Source organism: Dermacentor silvarum, chromosome 7 (assembly GCF_013339745.2).
Source record: "Dermacentor silvarum isolate Dsil-2018 chromosome 7, BIME_Dsil_1.4, whole genome shotgun sequence".
NCBI lineage: Eukaryota > Metazoa > Arthropoda > Arachnida > Ixodida > Ixodidae > Dermacentor > Dermacentor silvarum.
The window spans coordinates 56,177,680-56,196,681 of record NC_051160.1 but is presented as its reverse complement, the minus strand read 5'-3'; the positions used below and the strand labels follow the sequence as shown (position 1 = coordinate 56,196,681).

General features: G+C 48.1%; 1 long non-coding RNA gene across 1 annotated transcript; it reads right to left on the bottom strand.

Moving 5' to 3' along the window:
• Positions 1 to 2,200: 2,200 nt before the first annotated feature.
• On the bottom strand, positions 2,201 to 14,231 carry LOC125946758 (uncharacterized). Its single transcript, XR_007467854.1, has 3 exons — positions 14,160 to 14,231; positions 8,678 to 8,764; positions 2,201 to 2,278 (listed from the first exon to the last, which is right to left on the bottom strand). It is a non-coding gene; the product is annotated as an uncharacterized LOC125946758 (long non-coding RNA).
• Between the last annotated feature and the right edge of the window lie 4,771 nt (positions 14,232 to 19,002).

Sequence of the window (19,002 nt, the reverse complement as noted above, 5' to 3'; positions counted from 1 at the left end):
GCGACTGTCCCGCGCAGACCGATCGAACAATAGCTGAGGCGACGACGCATCATGAGCGCATGCTCCGCCCAGATAAGTGTCGCCTAGCAACGGAGGCACGTCTCTTCCTTCTTTCGCCCTTCTTTTCGCGCGCCTCTTTCGCGCCTCTTTCGCGCTTCTTTCTGAAGCCGTAGTAGCTACGCCACTACGCGCGCGGTGAAATGTAAGCTCCCTACTCGCGGGGTTGCCACACGGTCACACTTTGTACTTACGGCGCGGTGTCAATTACACGCGCTTGCGCTTTGGAATAGTTCAGGTGTCGCCTCGAGTGAGACAGTTGCGGTGTCCACGGCAAGGAATGTCAAAAAAAAATCCTTGGAGGCGACATGGAGATTTCGTTTAGTCGGTAGTTTTCCCGGCGTCAGCGTCTGTTTGGATAGTGTCACTCACATGGTGGTGCGTGGGGCGGGAATCTGCGGCAAATAGCAAGAGCCCAGGCCGAGAGCTAACAGCGACATCTTCGTGGATAGCTCATATGGCGACAACTTATGAACTGATGAATTAATGGGTGGAATGATTAATTTTAGGGCTTTCACTATAACGACTTTTCAGAATAACGATCCATTTACCGCGGTCCCCTGAAGTTCCTTGTATCGAGATTTCACTGTATACGCCAGCGTATGTGCCTACCAGAATATTAAACTTCAACTTCAGCTTAACCTATTAAAAGTAAGTCACCTGTTGCTATCATGCCGCGCAGGCAGTTACCTCATCAAGCGACTGAAAATCGTACGTATAAGAAGTTGTTCCTTTGTTTTATGCCGCAATGGAATCTAATTGAATTGAATTAAAATTGAATTCGCTAATTATAACAGAAGTTGCAGCACACGTAGATATATAGAAGCAAAATTTGCGGCAAGCGGCATTCACTCGCATGACGGTCGACATTATTGACATGACGGTCGACAATATGCGACTACTATGCATTGAAGGAATGAAGTCCCACTGCACTTTGTATTACCACAGAGTGAACAGTCATGTACGAAGGGTTTCCAGCATTTATCCGGCTCTTTTTAGCTTCCCTCCGGATACGCCGCGAGATTTATCGGTGCCTCCACAGAGTCCGCTCGTGGCACATCTCTGAATATATTTGGATAAGAGAGTCTACTTATATGTGACTACGGTTTCATTCCGCCCAGCACCGCATCGATTTTAAATGATACGTTTGCACTCTGTTGGCCCTAACTAGCGACTTCGTCCACCACCTGGACTCTCCCATCGTGAAACAACTTTACTGTGCCGTATGTGGTTGGGTGTTGCATTTACCAACGCCTATTCGTTCCTAATTGGGATGGCCAACAGTGCGGCGTGCAATTTGTGCGGGTGCGACGAGACTCTCGAGCACCTTCTGTGTCACTGTTCATTTTTTGACACTCAACGACGCATTCTCCAAGCTAAACTCAACCTGTTAGATGAAAAAACGCTCTCGGAAGAAAAGATTCTTGGGCCATGGCCTATGCATTCTTGCATGCAAAAGGCCACAAAAGCCCTTCTGCAGTTCGTGAAGAGTACTGGATTGTACGAACGCTTGTGACAGCGGAGATTCTTCTTTGACTGTCTCTGTGAATGACTGGCTCAATTTTTTTTCTATTTTCTCTCCTTATCTATCCTTCCCCTTTCCCCCTCATCAAGTGTAGGGTGCGTAGCCAACCCGGCACGTCCTTGGTTAACCTCCCTACCTTTTCCTCTTCGTTTCTCTCTCTCTCCTAAATGATATCGTTTTTTTTTATTGAAGAGCAGCTGATACTGAGTGACCAAATTTTTGCATTAAACCAGTTGTTTGAAAAGCGGCATATACAAAGTGCTACATCTGAGAGTTCCAAATTGGTGTGAAAGAAGTCAATTGACGTGCGACACATATACAGTTTCCCCTATCCAGGGACCCAAGTTGGTCCGAAGGTTGGCTTCGAATCCGGTTCCCACAGCGCAGCATAACGATGCTCGTATACCATTAATTAGACCATGGACTACCCATTTACCAAAATTAGCGCGTAACGGTTAGACGAGCACAGACATATAGATAAGAAATACTTTCTGAAGTACTCTAAGATATATCATAGTACAAAAACTTGATCAATGCCATAATTATGCAGAACACATATTATATACTTACGGCAGCGGCATACGCACACAGGCTCCCCGACCAACAAGTCCCAGCCCGTGCAATTAAAGGAAGAACTGTCGGGGCAACCAAATGGCAGCTGTGATCGCAGGGGTGGGCAATTTGTCGTTGGCGGGACTGTAAAAAAATTGCCAAGTAAGTACACCGTAAGAGAAATATGTCAATAGCAGTGTGTAGTTTCTTATTGCAGATATGAGATCAAGTGGCTAACGCGGAACGAATTTCCGAGCGAGGCACGCCTTTGTAAGAAGCGCACATCAAAAACAGCAGAAATGTGCCGTTTGACAAGCTGTGGTGATGACGCTTGTTTGATTGCATCGCATGAATGTATTGCAATGTGAGCGGTTGAGCTATTTTTATTCCATGGGCATACATTCTTTACCGTGTAGTAATCACGGGTATGAATCATTCTCCTCAGTCTGATATCGCAGGCCCACTGTTTCCATACCCCTGTGATGTTCAGACCGGTCGCTCATCGCTCTTTCATCCGCGAGCAACTTCTTCCTATATTTCAGCAAATTCAGTTCCACTGGTTCTTCCTAAGTGGATGTTTACGCGCGTCTCGTGGGGTGTGGTGCTAACGGGAGCGTGTGCCTTGTGAACCCCTGCTAAATTTAACGCTCGCGCTACGTTGTTATGTAGACAGCTCTGTACAATTCCGGCTGAAAGGTTATGTTGTCAGGTTGAAATTATTACCAGAATGCTTTGTTAGAGCAACTGAAACAATATTTAGTGCTACATTAGTTCAACTCATATTCTTACATATTAAATAAATAATTTAGCTAGAACTTCCTCATGGAGTTATCTGAATGATGCGTAAGCGTTTCGTAGTGATGACGTTGTGTTGAGTGGTCACACTCAGCACTGCTGGTAGCCCTAGCAGTGCCCAGTGGCTGCGGTCGTCTTGGTGCCATTCTGGTAAATGCGACAGCGCTGCGGCGCCGCGAACTACTGTGCAAGGTGGCGCCATGTGAACTACTTAGGCAGGCAAACTTCTGCAGGTGGCGGCGCCGGGTGCGCTGATGACGTTCCGATCCGAACCCATGGCTGCTCCACAGTTCTGGCTTAGTAGAGGTGTGCCTAGTGCGTGCCTGATTGCACACGTCACGTGGTTGCAGAGGCGCGCTCGTGCCACTGCTCGCGTGTACGTCATCGTCTTTTTCCACAGCTGGCTCTATCTTGAAAGCGGTCGTCTTACGCGGAGGACGGGCGGACACTCCGACAGTTTTCTCGTCGGATAACCATAGAAAGGCTTACGCATTTCAAAGTTCCCCCACTTGATACCAGCTTTAAGAAGGAACGTTCCTCTTCCCTGTGTACTTCATTTTTTGTGTGCTTCCAATGATGCACTTTTCTTGAACGTTCAAATGCTTGACTGTTACGAAAACTTCCGCGGCTGGATATTTTTGAAATATCCAATTTCCCGAGCAATAATATTAATTATGCTATATGTTGTTTGGTAACTAACACTCTGCATGTGTAAGTATAGATCACATTCTAAGGTGGTGTTCTGCAAACCTTCTAACATTACAGAGGCTAGCTGAGAACAAATGTGATCATCATTATAAGAATCAACATCAATTCATGTTATGTCCATTACTGATGAAGGGTTGTCCACGCGATCTCCAAGTAATCCTGCAGTGCGTCAGCTGACGTCATTCACGCCTGCATATTTGCTGTCTAATACGAACACCAGAATTTAATGCCAACACAGGACAAGAGAGCAGCACGCAGCCTTGGCAGCGTGTCTCAACCAGAGCAGCTCAGGCAATCTCGAGCTCGCGCCTCCCGGACGAACGGACGACTGGCGATGTGGCTGGAGCACCGGGCATTCCTCTTGACTACAACTGCTTCAATCTCAATAACTACTTTGCTGCCAGTCTTTACTGCGTTAGCAAGCCAAGTCAAAATTTCTGAGCCTTTACTCCAAATCCCTAACTCAATAAAAAGCGGCGACTATCTGCGCTAAGCATTTATGACTTGACCAACTCCATTTATTCTTTTTAATTTAGGCTAAAAAATAGGCGACATCCATTCGTTCTTTAATCAACGCGGATACCCTCCTGTCCAGTATTTTTGTTTCTACTAATTTGCATTGATATCCTTCGTTACACCTACTTGGCTTTCTCTGAAGCTGTGCTAGTCCTGTGTTCATGCAGAACCGATTTGCTAGGAACCGTCAAATGGCACAATTTCAAGCTTCGCGTTTTATTTCTACGAATAGGCTGCCGAGAATGTCTTGGTATTGAGTGTCACATGCCCACATACCTATGTGGATTTTAGAATGCTTTTTTTACCACGAAAGTGTTTTATGCCGGGGTCCACCAAGACTTCACTGACGTATTTCCGTCACGGAAATACGTCAGCTTACAATGTACACGAACATAATACAAAGAAAGAAACCAGAAGAAAAAGTTCCACAAACATGCAAAATTTGGAAATCGAACCCACGACCTCTCGGTCCGCGACGATAGATCGCCGAGCGTTTAACCCATTGCGCCACAAACGCATTTGCAGAGAGCTACACAGACGCGCCTTATATATCTAACACTCCTCCGTGTACCCGCGCTCTTGCTCGGGGCAGTGCCGCCGCCTACGAGCAGAAAAGAGAAGTACTGCATTATGACACTAACGCGCACCGACAGTGAACGCTTCGGTGGTCTGAGCACTACGACGCCTCGATGCCAGCATTCGAAGGGATGCTGGCATCAAGAAGCACTAGCAACGCCACCTAGGTGGCGTTCACCGTACTCAGCACAGCGGAGCGTGGCCTCCGCAATTAGCTCTGAAAATGTTTCTGAAGTTGATCGCGGAGGCTGCAATTACGACGCGCTGTACGCGCTGATTTGACTCGGTGACGATTCAGTTACGTGCTTTGTCTTGCGCGTTGTATTAGTGTGTCAGTTACGTGCTTCGTCTTTCGCGTTGTGCTAGCGTGTGCAGCGTAGTGCAGCTTCCATATGCACGACGGTTGCTCATGGTCATCGACGTTGGTAGTCGTGATGGAGGAGACGTGCCACCAGGCGTCAGCGTGGGTGCATCAACGCCTAAGGGCGCTTTAGCCACAAAACACCAATAGACATTATATATCAATGTGCAATAAACATTACACTACTTCTGTGAAGACACGTTTCACTTTCGTGTTCTATACCGATTCCTATATAAGAGGGATCAACCACATTTTTTTTACCATGCTCACTCAGCGGCTGCCCTTTACAATCTTACTCTTGCACGAATATTTAAGTCTGTCGAGCAATCACGTAGTGATCACTTGCTGGGTCATTACCTCTGTTCTCTGTACAATAAATTTCGTTTTCTTCTAGATATGTGGCCTTAGGTCCTCAATATTTTGCTGCACGTTATGTCCAGCGTTGCTCAACAAGACAATGCCATCTGCAAACCGCAGGTTGTGGAGACGCTCCTCCTTATTCTCAAGCCTAATTCTTCCGATTGTAACAGCTTGAATACATTTTATACGGATTCAGTGAAAATTTGTTTGATGTTGGAGTCTCCCTTCCGGACCCCTTTTCTAATTAGTGTTTTTACGTAAACCGAAACTGCAAGACAGCCTCACAAAGATTATTCTCAAAACGTTTGAGTTCACCTAAAGCCACAGGAACGAAGGGTAGACAAATCATAGTACTGCCCATCATTCTCATGATCTCTGAACAACGCCACTGGCTGGATGACCAAGATTGCGCCACATTTCCGTTTAGTTTCCTTAGTGTAAGCATGTCTGTCAATGGTTTAAAAATGAATAGCGTACTTGGTGGGATATATATAACTATGAAAGAAACAATCAACGTTCAACACCCATTGAGCACATATTCGAACTTTTAAATCACATTTATGCAGTCATGACGACCTGATGAAAGTAATGTATTGTGGCAATCTCAATATGATTTAACATTTACAGTGCTAAGCGTGTCTGTAGCAAATCTTATGATGCACCAAGGCGAACGTAATATCTAAATTGAAAGCTTCCTTGACAAAACGCAGTAATCCATTATTATTTTTATTTTTATTTTTCACTTCGAAGACACGTTCCCGAGAATAAATGTGATGGAACAGCATCTGAGGCAATCACAACACACAAAAATAGAACGCCCCTCACACTTCACTTTGCGGACCGGGGGTGCGCGCAGCCGCTCGGGCGGTGCGTTATAAACCTCTCCCTCCCTGCCCTCTCTCCGGAGCGTTGTGCGCGACTGGTAGACGGCGCGTTTCCTTCCCGGTTCCCTCTCTTGCGGGCGCGTGATTGACCAGCGATCGCAAGCTCACCCTCGCACGCTTTCACGCGCACATAGTGCACATAGGCGTGGCCGCTGGCAAACTCACAGCGCTACCTCAATCCAACATCCAGCCATCTGTCTCACGCCTGAGCACCATCACCTCTAGGAATTTTAGGTGTTGAATAACCTGGGAATGAAGCTGACCATAGTTTTTAGTGTCCCTCAAAAAATCCGGCCGAACGCATCTCAATATGACCATCGAAGTTAATGCTATTAGCATTCACGCAATGTATGGACCACGAAACGACACACCGTATTCACTAAGATACTTTTTATTTAGAATCTGTACTCTTCCTTCTAAGATTTCAAGTGCTTCTGCTATGTGCGACGTACACTCTCTGCGTGATTGGCCCGCTTTGTTATGGCCATCACTCGCCAAGGTTATCTCGCGATGGTAAGACGAGGACCATACGCCGACGGCGTATGAAGTGACGACGTTGGAATTACGAAGGAGTAATGACGCCGATCGAACGACGAAGGCATTATCAGGACAATGGCATGATGACGATGAGATGATTCTGAAGTTATGACGATAAATAACCGTGACGCAATTACAATGGATTTTTACGTTGAAACCTGTTCTGATTATGAGGCATGCCGTAGTGGAGGGCTCCGGATTAAATTTGACCACCTGGGTAAATATATTCTACCTACTCTGCTGCTGGGAACCAAGCTTGCGTTCACAGGTGCATGTTATGTCACATGAGTGGCGGGAACCCAATGTGTGCACAGGATTTTTGACAGTATACAAGAGGTCTATAAAATGTGTTCATGGTAAATCGTTCAGCCATCAGGTTGGCCAAATGTCAACTTCATTCACACTTCTAAGTACACTTTCGCGGATTGTCCTTGTCCCAGGATGACTCCAGCGTTGATGGGGGGCATCCACTGAAGACGATGATACAAATACTTTCTCTGCTGAAGCGAGATTTCGCGAAAGGTTGCAGAGAAGCAGGACATGTGGGCACGCGTGTGCCATCGGGGGATATATTTTCAGGCAAGAGAACAGATCGGAATCAAAGTGAACGTAAAGAGCCGACAACCTGACGTAGGTTTCCATTGCGTTATATACAGCCTGCAGATAAAACAGTAATGTACCTGAAAAGTTCATTCAAAGCTGCGAGCAGCTTGGATCTCATTGTTTGTCGAACCTAAAGAAGCTGTTCGTCGTCCTGTTCGCTTAACCACCCCAGCTGTGTAGAGGACGAAACGTCGCGACGGTATGGTCGTTTCAGTGGTTGAAATTGGTTGAACTCTTCGTCGGAGCTTTATCACCTTGTTAGCTGTTCTTGATGTGTAATTCCATGATGGAACATTGTCCAAGGTCGTAGTCATGGCAAAATTTATACCCCTATTTTATTCGGCAGACACCATATAATTATGAGAATCTTTTGTTCATTTTACCGGTGGACACCAACCACTTCCAAGGTGCATCACCTTCTTTTACAGTCACAATTGACAAATCAAGATAAATAAACATCAATACCTTGGTCGTTTAGAACATTTCTATGCGCGGTTCTTACCCATCCGTTTTGCTAAGTGCAAAAATATATGAACCACCGCCCTAATGAAGTCATAATTCTTGCGACGGCTTTAGAAATGGCAGTAATAATAATAACAATAATCATAACATTAGTAATAAACTTTCTTACTACTTCTACTATTTCTTCTTCCCATCTACCCACAAGCGCTGTTCTACAGAAACCAATCACCAAGAGTGTATCTGCCCCAGGAATATCTTGCTTCAAGTGTGTATGGACAAACGATAACCACTTATATACGCATTACATTGACATATGTGTTCCATTGAGCGAGTTGTGACTAGTGTAACAATTGAAATACCAAGAAGTGGCGTTTAAGCCTCGTGGCTATGTGACTGTCTGTGAGGCACAGAGTTGGTGTGTGCAATTTGTCAGACACCGCAGCGAGATTTTCCACAATCGCATTTTTGATGTCGCGGAAAAAAAGACGCAAAAAATTGAATTTATCTCCAACCGTTGAGGTCATTCTGTCTTATGGCATAAAAAAACATAAGTGAGCGATAAATGCTGACAGAGCCCAACTTTTCATTCACTCATGTGTTGGAGGCACAAGAAGTATCGCGATTTCATTTTTCAGTGGTCTACCCTTATTAGGCGTTACTACAGCTTCCTTGAAATTGGACATTTAGCCATAACAGATAACAGGTAACATAACAGATAACAGAAAAAGATAACAGATTTACCACAAATGCATCGGCATTGCCAGTCGAGATCGTAAAGGCATAGTGATCGATTTCATCCTTCGCAGCCCAGGGAGCAGGAGGTCACCACTGCATATTAAAACGTAATTACAGGTTGTGAGGAAATCAGTAACAATATTTGTTTCGCTAAAGTTATTGGCGCCTATCTTAACCTGTTTGGGAGTGCTATTTAAAAAAGATTGGTCTTCAAAAGTTGGCCACTGTGAAGGTGGTTGGAGAGCGAAGCTGTAAACAACACCTAGAACGGCTATCCATTGCGACGTAGCTTGCAATGAATCACATTGCGACATTCATATGGAATGCACCGTATTATTAGCCAAAGACGTTTGAATGGCCTGCGACTTGGCTTGAGCTGCTACTTCGTGCACCTACGAAGAGTCGACCAGACAGAAGTGAAATGCACTTAACCACACTCTTTATTACTTTGGAACGCCATTCCCGAATGCTTTGCGATCACTCTAATAGACACTGACATTTTTGGCTCTCCGTGTCGAGAGATTCTTGGCGAACGTTAGATCGATGCCTGATCCATGAAAGGTAGTTTGTTGAGTCGATCGGTAAAGCACATGAGTGCAAACTCTTGTATGACGAATTGGATGAGCCACTTGTATTGCTGTTTTTAAATGTCCACATTAAAGTCCCAATAAATGATTAGCGATGTGGCGTGACCCATTGCACCTGACGAGAAGTACGTTCGCATGAAGCACTTGAGGTCACATTTGGATGTATTTGGTGCGATGTAGACAGTGAAAATTAAGATACCGTTACTGGTAGTAACAGAGCACACATCCTTGCTGGTGACTTGGTGTGATTGCTGCAATAAACGCAGCGGCAGACGCGGTGCGCACTAAGTGCAGCCTATACAACCATAATCGTTACCGGGGAACTCTTGCGGCGAAGGCTATGCTCGAAGGCGAGCTTTCTGGTTGTTGTTTTAGGGGCGAAGCTCCTTAGGGTGTGGGTCTGTCCCTCCTCTGTAGTATGTAGTAGTAGTAGTAGTCGTCGTCGTCGTAGTAGGTAGCCACGTCTACTTTTATGAAAAAAAAAGATTCCGAAAGTTGTGTCCGTAGCGCGGAATCGAACCAGGGACCCTTCGCTTCTGAACGCGCGTCGCTAGCCACTACGCCACGAAGCGCACATGGACACACGCACCACGATGACAATAAATACCCAATATTAACGAAAGACTGCGCGTTTCTAACGCGTTTGTGCTAGCGCGTTACGGCCCGTGTAAGAAGCTAGTGTAAGACGCTGTGGCCTCTCCACCTTACAACCCCGTATTCATAAACGCTCCTCGACTTGAACTTGACTTGCCACCGTCTTGGGCAGCGCGTTCGAAACGCGTTGAAGGCGGTGGCAAGTCAAGTCGAGGAGCGTTTGTGAATACGGGGGTTATACTCTCTCAGCAGTCGTGTGATGGCGTCGGCAAACGCGGTGCACGTTCCGGCATGTGTAAACGGCTGCGTAAGACGCTGTGGCCTCTCCCCCTTACTAGAGAGTACTGCACGTTTCTAACGCGTTTGTGCTAGCGTCCCCTTAAGCGGGAGATGGTGCAATTATAATGAAGGGCGCTGTTATAAAATAGGAATGACGTCACATATGGCGCGTGTCATTGGTGGAAGTCAATCGTTCGATTTAGTGTGGCGAGACTGGGCGAATTACACGGAAGATTCACGGTTTACCGATGATTCCCTCCGGAGCTTCGCCCACTCATCATCATTCACCCGGTGGATATGCGGTGTTTTTTTTTTCTCCCCCCGCACAGACGTCGCAGATACGTAGGGAGCCTACATGCAACGCCGTTTTAAAACGGCGTTGCATGTAGGCACCCTACAGATACGCGGAGGCGAGCGCCACCTGGTGGTAATGAAAGGAACGCAGCGGCGCATTCCACGGGCGCCTCCCGCTGTGTTTGGCCACTTACACGACAGGCGCATTGGGAGGTAGAGCCACACTGCTTCGCTGATAAAAAAAGACATTTTTTTCCCATTTTCATACATCTTCTCAATAAAAGATTAGCAGTTGTTATTCACTGTTTGTAATGAGCTCGAAAAGAATAGAGAGCCGTTGTTGATGTTGTTGGCAGAAGTTACTGCAGGGTTGTGAACCATTCTAGCGTGATAACAGCTACTCAATATTCAACTATATTCAGAAGCGCGTCCAGTATGTCTCACGGTCTCGGCACATTTATTTAATAATTGGTATCAAGTTTGATATGCCTGACTGCTAGACCGAAGCTTTATTTTGCATCGCGGAGTGCGTGTAGCCATTCGGCCACAGTCCGTGTATGGATGTCACCATACTAGTTTACGTCTCCACAGTCGTTTGTCTGTTTGATAGAATAGTGTACATGGTACCACTGGTTCTCATTTATTCGGAACGAACCAGAAAAAGTACAATGCTCTGTTTCGCTGAACTTTGAGGACGAAGTAATTGAGGGGCCAGATTCACAAAGCTTGTCTTTCGTAAGTGATCTTTGCCATTTGCCGGCCGCCTTCGATAAAATATGGTTGATCCCTCTTTCATAGAAATTGGGAGAACACGAAAGTGGAACGCGTCTTTACAGAAGCTGTTGCCTGTTTGCTTCATGAACTCACGGTCCGCTGCAGGTAAAGGCGCACCACTTGCGGGACGGTGCCCGTGTAGCATGTTTGCTTCGCGCGCAGCGTCCTGTTGGCGAGCGCTGTTGAAACGCGCCTGGCGTCTCAACGCGCTGACTTGCTCGCGAGAAATTGATAAAGGCGTTCTAAGCCGCATGTCGGTACATGCGTCAGTGGTGTAATGTTTCAATGTCCGGCTTCTGTGCTAGAATTTCTGGGTTCGAATCCTGCTGTCGGACGCTTTTAACAATGTTTATATCATTGCTTATTACGCAGTACTTTGTTGAAAATGACGAGTTGAGAAAGTCACGAAGCCGTTTGCACTTGGTTCATTATTCTGTGGCTACACCGCATTGGAGTCTTGGCTGCGCTGTGACTACCGAAGCGCTCCTTGTGGGCCGTCTTTAGTGTCACGATGCAGTACTTCGCTTCACCGCTCCTAGATGATGGCACGCCATATCCGTTATAATCGTTGCAGGAAGTCATTCGTGAAAGCCGGCATAAAAACACTTTCGTGTTACTAATATGGCTTGCATTCGGATTGGCTGAAGTTCTTTCTTACGAACAATTTTAGCGTAAGAAGCGTCTGTGAATTCGGGCACTTATTTCCTGTGCAGAACATATGCACAAAAAAGACAGATTCCTACAGACAGATTCCTACACTATCGGATTCTCTTAGTATTCATGGTTTGTGTCTTATTTCAAAGTAATAAAATCATGTGCCACTTCATATGCTCTAATGAAAGGCTATGTGTGACTGCGACTTTTCAGGAAAATAGTTCTATACGTCCTAATCTCAGACGACCTATCATCAATATAACAAAACTAACAAAATATGTGAATAAGTCAGGTTTGCTAAAATGTCTACAAACCGTGCCTATACGACCATCTCATGAAAGAAGCTAGCATTGTGAAGGGTTAGTCTATAGTAGCAAAGAACAAGTAAATTCCTCTTTGAACATAAACCTACGAAGTGATGTGCCATGTATTGTCATTGCACTCTCCCCTGTAAATCCTATCTACAAAATGTGATGGATATAATGCCTACCCTTGCATTAAGACGCCTGTTCATTTACGCATTGTCTGGTCGCTTAGGACTTCATAAATTTACTAGTCAGCTGGGATGATTTCACTTGACGTTGCAAAAATATGTGAATAATACGTGTAGAGATGGCAAGTAATTTCGCGAAAGGCAAAAATAATAATACCTATGGGCAAATTCTAATTTATTCGTAGTCGGCACGGTCACAGTGGACACGTAGCCCCCCCCCCCCCTCTTCTATGTAAGGCCTTTTATTGCGATAGCAATTATATGGACACTCAAAAGCAGATTTCTGCCGTCGGCGTCGCCGTCGCCGTCGGCGTCGCCGTCGCCGTCGCCGTCGCCGTGAGGTTCCGTATGACGTCATTTGGAGATGAAATCGTCGCCGCGCGCCGAACGCTGTATGTGCGAGTGAAAGGGCGCGAGGGGCGCGTCTTTCACGGGGAGTGAACGCACGGCGGAGAACAAACGCGCGTTCTGCGCCGTGCTCGCTTAAGGGCTGCAGAAGTAGGCGTCTCTTTTCTCCTTTACAATCACCATATATGTAGAGCAAACGCGCCTTCTTCGGACGCGCGAGAGGCCGTGGGGGAGGGGGAGGGAAGGGAGGCGACGTTTAGCTGCGGCACCAAGTGCCTATTTATATCAGAGGCTCCAGCAACAGTCACCAACGCCGCACGCATTTTTAGCTAACGCGGGCAAAACGCCGATGGCGTCGACAACAGTTCTGCGTGTTGTTGCTACCAAAGCCGCTCACCTTACTTCGTATGACATTGCTGTGTTGCTATCGCATTCATTGCTTCGCCCTTAGGGCGAAACTGTGACATTTTTAGGGTACATAATTAATAGAATGAACAATCAAAAACGATAAATAAATCGGCAAAGAAATAAATAGCGTGGCTGATGCCGAATTCGTAAGGACCCCAAAACGGTTTATGAACTTCGGCGCTTCCTGAGTGACTACTTTTATTGCGATAGCAATTATATGGACACTCCAAAGCAGATTTCTGCCGTCGGCGTCGCCGTCGTCGTCGCCGTTGCCGTCGCCGTCGCCGTCGCCGTGAGGTTCCGTATGACGTCAATGGAGGTGAAAGCGACGCCGCGCGCCGCCGAACGCTGTATGTGCGAGTGAAAGGGCGCGAGGGACGCGCCCTTTCACGGGGAGTGAACCCACGGCGGAGAACAAACGCGCGTTCGGCGCCGTGATAAGTGGTTCTTGAGGGAAAGGGAAAGGTTGGCGCTATCTTCTGCAGCCCTTGAGGGAGCACGGCTCAGCGCCAACGGGGAGGGGTAAGTGGGAGCGAAAGAAGGGATCCCTTAAGGGCTGCAGAAGTAGGCGTCTCTTTCCTCCTTTACAATCACCGTATATGTAGAGCAAACGCGCCTTCTTTCGACGTGCGAAAGGCCGTGGGGGGGAGGGGGAGGGAAGGGAGGCGACGTTTAGCTGCGGCACCAAGTGCCTATTTATATCAGTGGCTCCGGCAACAGTTATCAACGCCGCACGCATTTTGTGCGAACGCGGGCAAAACGCCGACGGCGTCGACAACAGTTCTGCGTGTTGCCGGTGCTGCTGCATGTCCAAGGTTATACACCTGATAAAGCTACTATCATTACTCCGTATAGCTCTCTACAAATTTGCTATCGCAATTGATGGTTCGCCTTTCAGGTGAAACTGCGACAACTTTTTTTATACATTGGTACTGATTTCTCAGCGCCAGTGACTTAGTAGGTGCCAATCACCTACAAAGAAGGTGATTCTTTATAGAAACTGTCGAGTGCTGAGAGTTTTATTGTGGCAAAAATGTGAGAAAAAATATATACTTACGTGAACTAGCAGTGAGCAAGGTGATCAGCTTGATGAACCTAGTGGTGAGGCAAGCTTGAGCCATCAGATGCTGTAAACATTTCACAGGCAAACTTTAGCACCAAGAGTTATCCAAACACATTTAAATAGTCCTTACAAAACAATTCAATAAAAGAATGGTGCCGAACACCTTAAGTTGTAGGAACATAAACGTTTACGAAATAGCGCGTCTATATTAGCGATCTGACATAAGCGGATTTACACATCCTCAATAGGCGAATCAGCAGAGTAGATCCAATACGCACGGTGTCCAAGAGTTCCAGAGACGGCTATCGAGCAAATAGCGTACTAAAAAAGAAGTAAGCTGAATTCAGTTATTCATCAAGTGGTCTGCTCATGTGCGGTAGCATTTGCTGCCGAACTTTTCAGTTATTCATCAAGTGGCCTAGTCATCTGCGGTAGCATTTGCTGCCGAACTTTTCCGTTATTCATCAAGTGACCTACTCATCTGCGGTAGCATTTGCTGCTGAACTTTTCGGAAAGCAAGTATCTTTTATTGCGATAGCAATTATATGGACACTCCAAAGCAGATTTCTGCCGTCGTCGTCGCCGTCGCCGTTGCCGTGAGGTTCCGTATGACGTCAATGGAGATGAAATCGTCGCCGCGCGCCGCCGAACGCTGTATGTGCGAGTGAAAGGGCGCGAGGGACGCGCTCTTTCACGGGGAGTAAACCCACGGCGGAGAACAAACGCGCGTTCTGCGCCGTGCTTCCTTAAGGGCTGCAGAAGTAGGCGTCTCTTTCCTCCTTTACAATCACCATATGTGTAGAGCAAACGCGCCTTCTTCCGATGCGCGAAACGCGGTGGGGGGGTGGGGGGTGGGGATGGAAGAGAGGTGACATTTAGCTGCGGCACCAAGTGCCTATTTATATCAGAGGCTCCGGCAACAGTCACCAACTCCACACGCATTTTGTGCGAACGCGGGCAAAACGCCGACGGCGTCGACAACAGTTCTGCGTGTTGCCGGTGCTGCTGCATGTCCAAGTTTATACAGCTGATAAAGCTACTATCATTACTCCGTATAGCTCTCTACAAATTTGCTATCGCAATTGATGCTTCGCCTTTCAGGTGAAACTGCGACCACTTTTTTCCTCGATACTCCTTTATGGGGGGGGGGGGGGGGTGCACGAGAGAGGAGGGAGGAGAGAAGGGCAGCAAGGGTGGCAGCTTGGGAACCGGTGCGCCGCGCTTTTCGTCTCGGAGGCTACGCGCGGATTTTTCTTCGGCGCCAATAGATGGCGCAGCGTATCCTGTAGGAACTGCGAATGAGAAGCCTGGTTCGCGGCATCACACGTTTCTCAGTGTTCGCATCGACGTCCCAAAACGTGGGACGCTGGTGCGTGCGAAGACTCAGAAACGCATCATGCCGGATCCAAACTCCTCTCTCGCGCTTCGTTTTGGGCCTACTGCGCCAACTGGTGGTATATATTGTCACGTAGTAGTGACGGTAGAGAAAACAGTCACAAAACTGTGTATGACGAAACTGGTTGTTTATTGGGCGAACCTGTGCCCACAAAAGCAAGCTACACTCAAAGCACAACGATAGCGGCGAACACAGTCGGCGATCGCCGAAAATCTGATCAGCGGCGAAACGCGTCGGCTTTTATACCTGAGTCATCGAAGGTTCTAGATTAATCCCTGATGCCCGCGTGTCTTCCAGAAAGTTCTAGACAATTCGCGTCGCTCATACAATCAGATTACATGGGCGTCGGTGACCACAGACGACGGATAGAAGCATTGATAACGTCCGAGAAGCTTCCAATGCAGGCGCGTCCTGCGCCGAGCGATAACGTTTAACATTTGTCAGCCAATGTTGAAAGCGGCTACCGGTGAAAGATAAACATGTGTACGTGTCAATACCCTCCCCTGAAAAAGCATCGTCCCGATGCTACAAACAAACACGAAAGCGAAAACAAAACCTTGTGTAATAAACAAAATAACAAAAAACAATAACAAAGTAACAAAGTACCTAAGTTTGTCAGCGGGCGTAGAAAGGCTTAAGACGCACCACGTGGATGACTTCAGGTCGTGCCCGGCGCCGCTGTGATTGCGAAATGCCGTCTGGCACGACCTCATAGTCCAGTGCGCCAATACGTCGGGTGATCTTATATGGTCCGAAATAGCGACGTAACAGCTTCTCGCTAAGTCCTCGTCGGCGTATCGGAGTCCAGACCCAAACACGGTCACCGGGCTGGTACTCGACGTAGCGTCGTCGAAGGTTGTAGTGTCGGCTGTCGGTCCTCTGCTGGTTCTTGATGCGCAGGCGGGCGAGCTGTCGACCTTCTTCGGCACGCTGCAAATAGGTGGCAACGTCGAGATTTTCTTCGTCGGTGACGTCCGGTAGCATGGCGTCAAGCGTCGTTGCCGGGTTCCTTCCGTAGACCAGGTTGAACGGCGCCATGTGCGTCGTTTCTTGCACGGCCGTGTTGTATGCGAAGGTCACGTACGGAAGGATGGCATCCCACGTCTTGTGTTCGACGTCGACGTACATTGCCAGCATGTCGGCGATGGTCTTATTTAGGCGCTCGGTGAGGCCATTCGTCTGCGGGTGGTAGGCGGTGGTCCGGCGATGGCTTGTGTGTCTGTATCGCAGGATGGCTTGAGTTAGTTCTGCCGTAAAGGCAGTACCTCTGTCAGTGATGAGGACTTCTGGGGCACCGTGACGCAGGAGGATGTTCTCAACGAAGAATCGGGCTACCTCGGCAGCACTGCCTTTGGGCAAGGCTTTTGTTTCGGCGTAGCGGGTGAGGTAGTCTGTAGCTACGACGATCCATTTATTCCCGGACGTCGACGTCGGAAAAGGCCCCAGTAAGTCCATCCCAATCTGCTGGAACGGTCGGCGAGGTGGCTCGATCGGCTGTAGAAGTCCGGCTGGCCTTGTCGGCGGTGTTTTGCGTCGCTGACAGTCTCGGCATGTCCTTACGTAATGGGCGACGTCGGCAGAGCGGCGAGGCCAGTAGTATTTTTCTTGTATCCTTGCGAGCGTGCGGGAAAAACCGAGGTGTCCAGCCGTTGGGTCGTCATGGAGAGCTTGCAGAACCTCTGGACGCAATGCTGAGGGTACCACGAGGAGGTAGTTGGCTCGGAGAGGCGAGAAGTTCTTCTTTAGGAGAATGTCGTTTTGCAAGAAAAACGACGCCAATCCTCGCCTGAACACCTTCGGCACAGTGACGGTCTTGCCTTCCAGGTAATCTACAAGGTTCCTTAGTTCCGGGTCGGCTCGCTGTTGTTCGGCGAATTCGTCGGCACTGATGGGTCCCAAGAAAGTGTCGTCATCCTGGTCATCCTGTGGCGGCGGTTCGACGGGGGCGCGAGACAAGCAGTCGGCGTCAGAGTGCTTTCGCCCGGACTTGTAAACGACGGTGATGTCGAATTCTTGAAGTCTCAGACTCCATCGTGCGAGGCGACCTGAAGGATCCTTCAAGTTAGCTAGCCAACACAAGGCGTGGTGGTCGCTCACAACTTTAAAGGGCCTGCCATAGAGGTAGGGGCGAAACTTTGATGTAGCCCAGATGATGGCGAGGCACTCCTTTTCTGTTGTGGAATAATTTGCTTCCGCCTTCGATAGCGACCGGCTAGCGTAACTTACAACCCTTTCTAGTCCACCAGTCCTCTGCACAAGCACGGCGCCGAGTCCTACGCCGCTTGCGTCGGTGTGGACTTCGGTATCGGCATTTTCGTCGAAATGCGCAAGGATGGGCGGCGATTGTAGGCGTCGCTTCAGTTCTTCAAATGCTTCGATTTGCGGCATCTCCCACTTGAACTCGACGTCGGCCTTCGTGAGGTACGTCAGTGGCTCGGCGATCCGTGAAAAATCCTTGACGAAGCGCCTGTAATAGGCGCACAGTCCTAGAAATCTACGCACTGCCTTCTTGTCAGCGGGCAGAGGAAAGTTGGAGATGGCCGCAGTTTTCTGAGGGTCGGGGCGCACTCCAGACTTGTTGATGACGTGGCCCAAAAACAAGAGCTCCTCATATGCGAAGCGGCACTTTTCTGGCTTTAACGTGAGTCCGGAGGTTTTGATTGCTTGAAGAACTGTTTCAAGGCGCCGCAGGTGTTCTTCGAAGCTTGAGGCAAACACAACGACGTCGTCCAAATAGACGAGGCAAGTCTGCCACTTCAAGCCTGCCAGTACTGTATCCATGACGCGTTGGAAAGTCGCAGGTGCCGAGCAAAGACCAAACGGCATGACCTTGAACTCGAACAGTCCGTCTGGTGTTATAAAGGCCGTCTTCTCCCGGTCCCTCTCGTCGACTTCGATTTGCCAGTAGCCGGTTTTGAGGTCCATCGACGAAAAATACTTTGCGTTGTATAGTCGATCCAAGGCGTCGTCAATCCGTGGAAGGGGGTATACGTCCTTCTTCGTGACCTTGTTGAGGCGACGATAATCGACGCAGAAACGTAGGGTTCCATCCTTCTTCTTCACTAACACCACGGGGGACGCCCACGGACTCTTGGACGGCTGGATGATGTCGTCGCGTAGCATTTCGTCGACTTGTTGCCTTATGGCCTCGCGTTCGCGTGCCGAAACTCGGTACGGGCTCTGACGCAGTGGGCGGACATTTTCGTCGGTTATGATTCGGTGCTTGGCGACAGGGGTTTGTCGAACTTTTGACGACGACGAGAAGCAATCCTTGTATTGCAGGAGCATAGCTTTTAGTTGTTCTTTCTTATGCCTGGGAAGGTTCTGATTAACGTTGAAAGTTGCTTCAGGTATTATAGTCGTCGTTGCGGGTGCACTGGAATCCGTGAAGGCGAAAGCACTGCTGGCTTGTACTATTTCGTCGATGTAGGCAACCGTGGT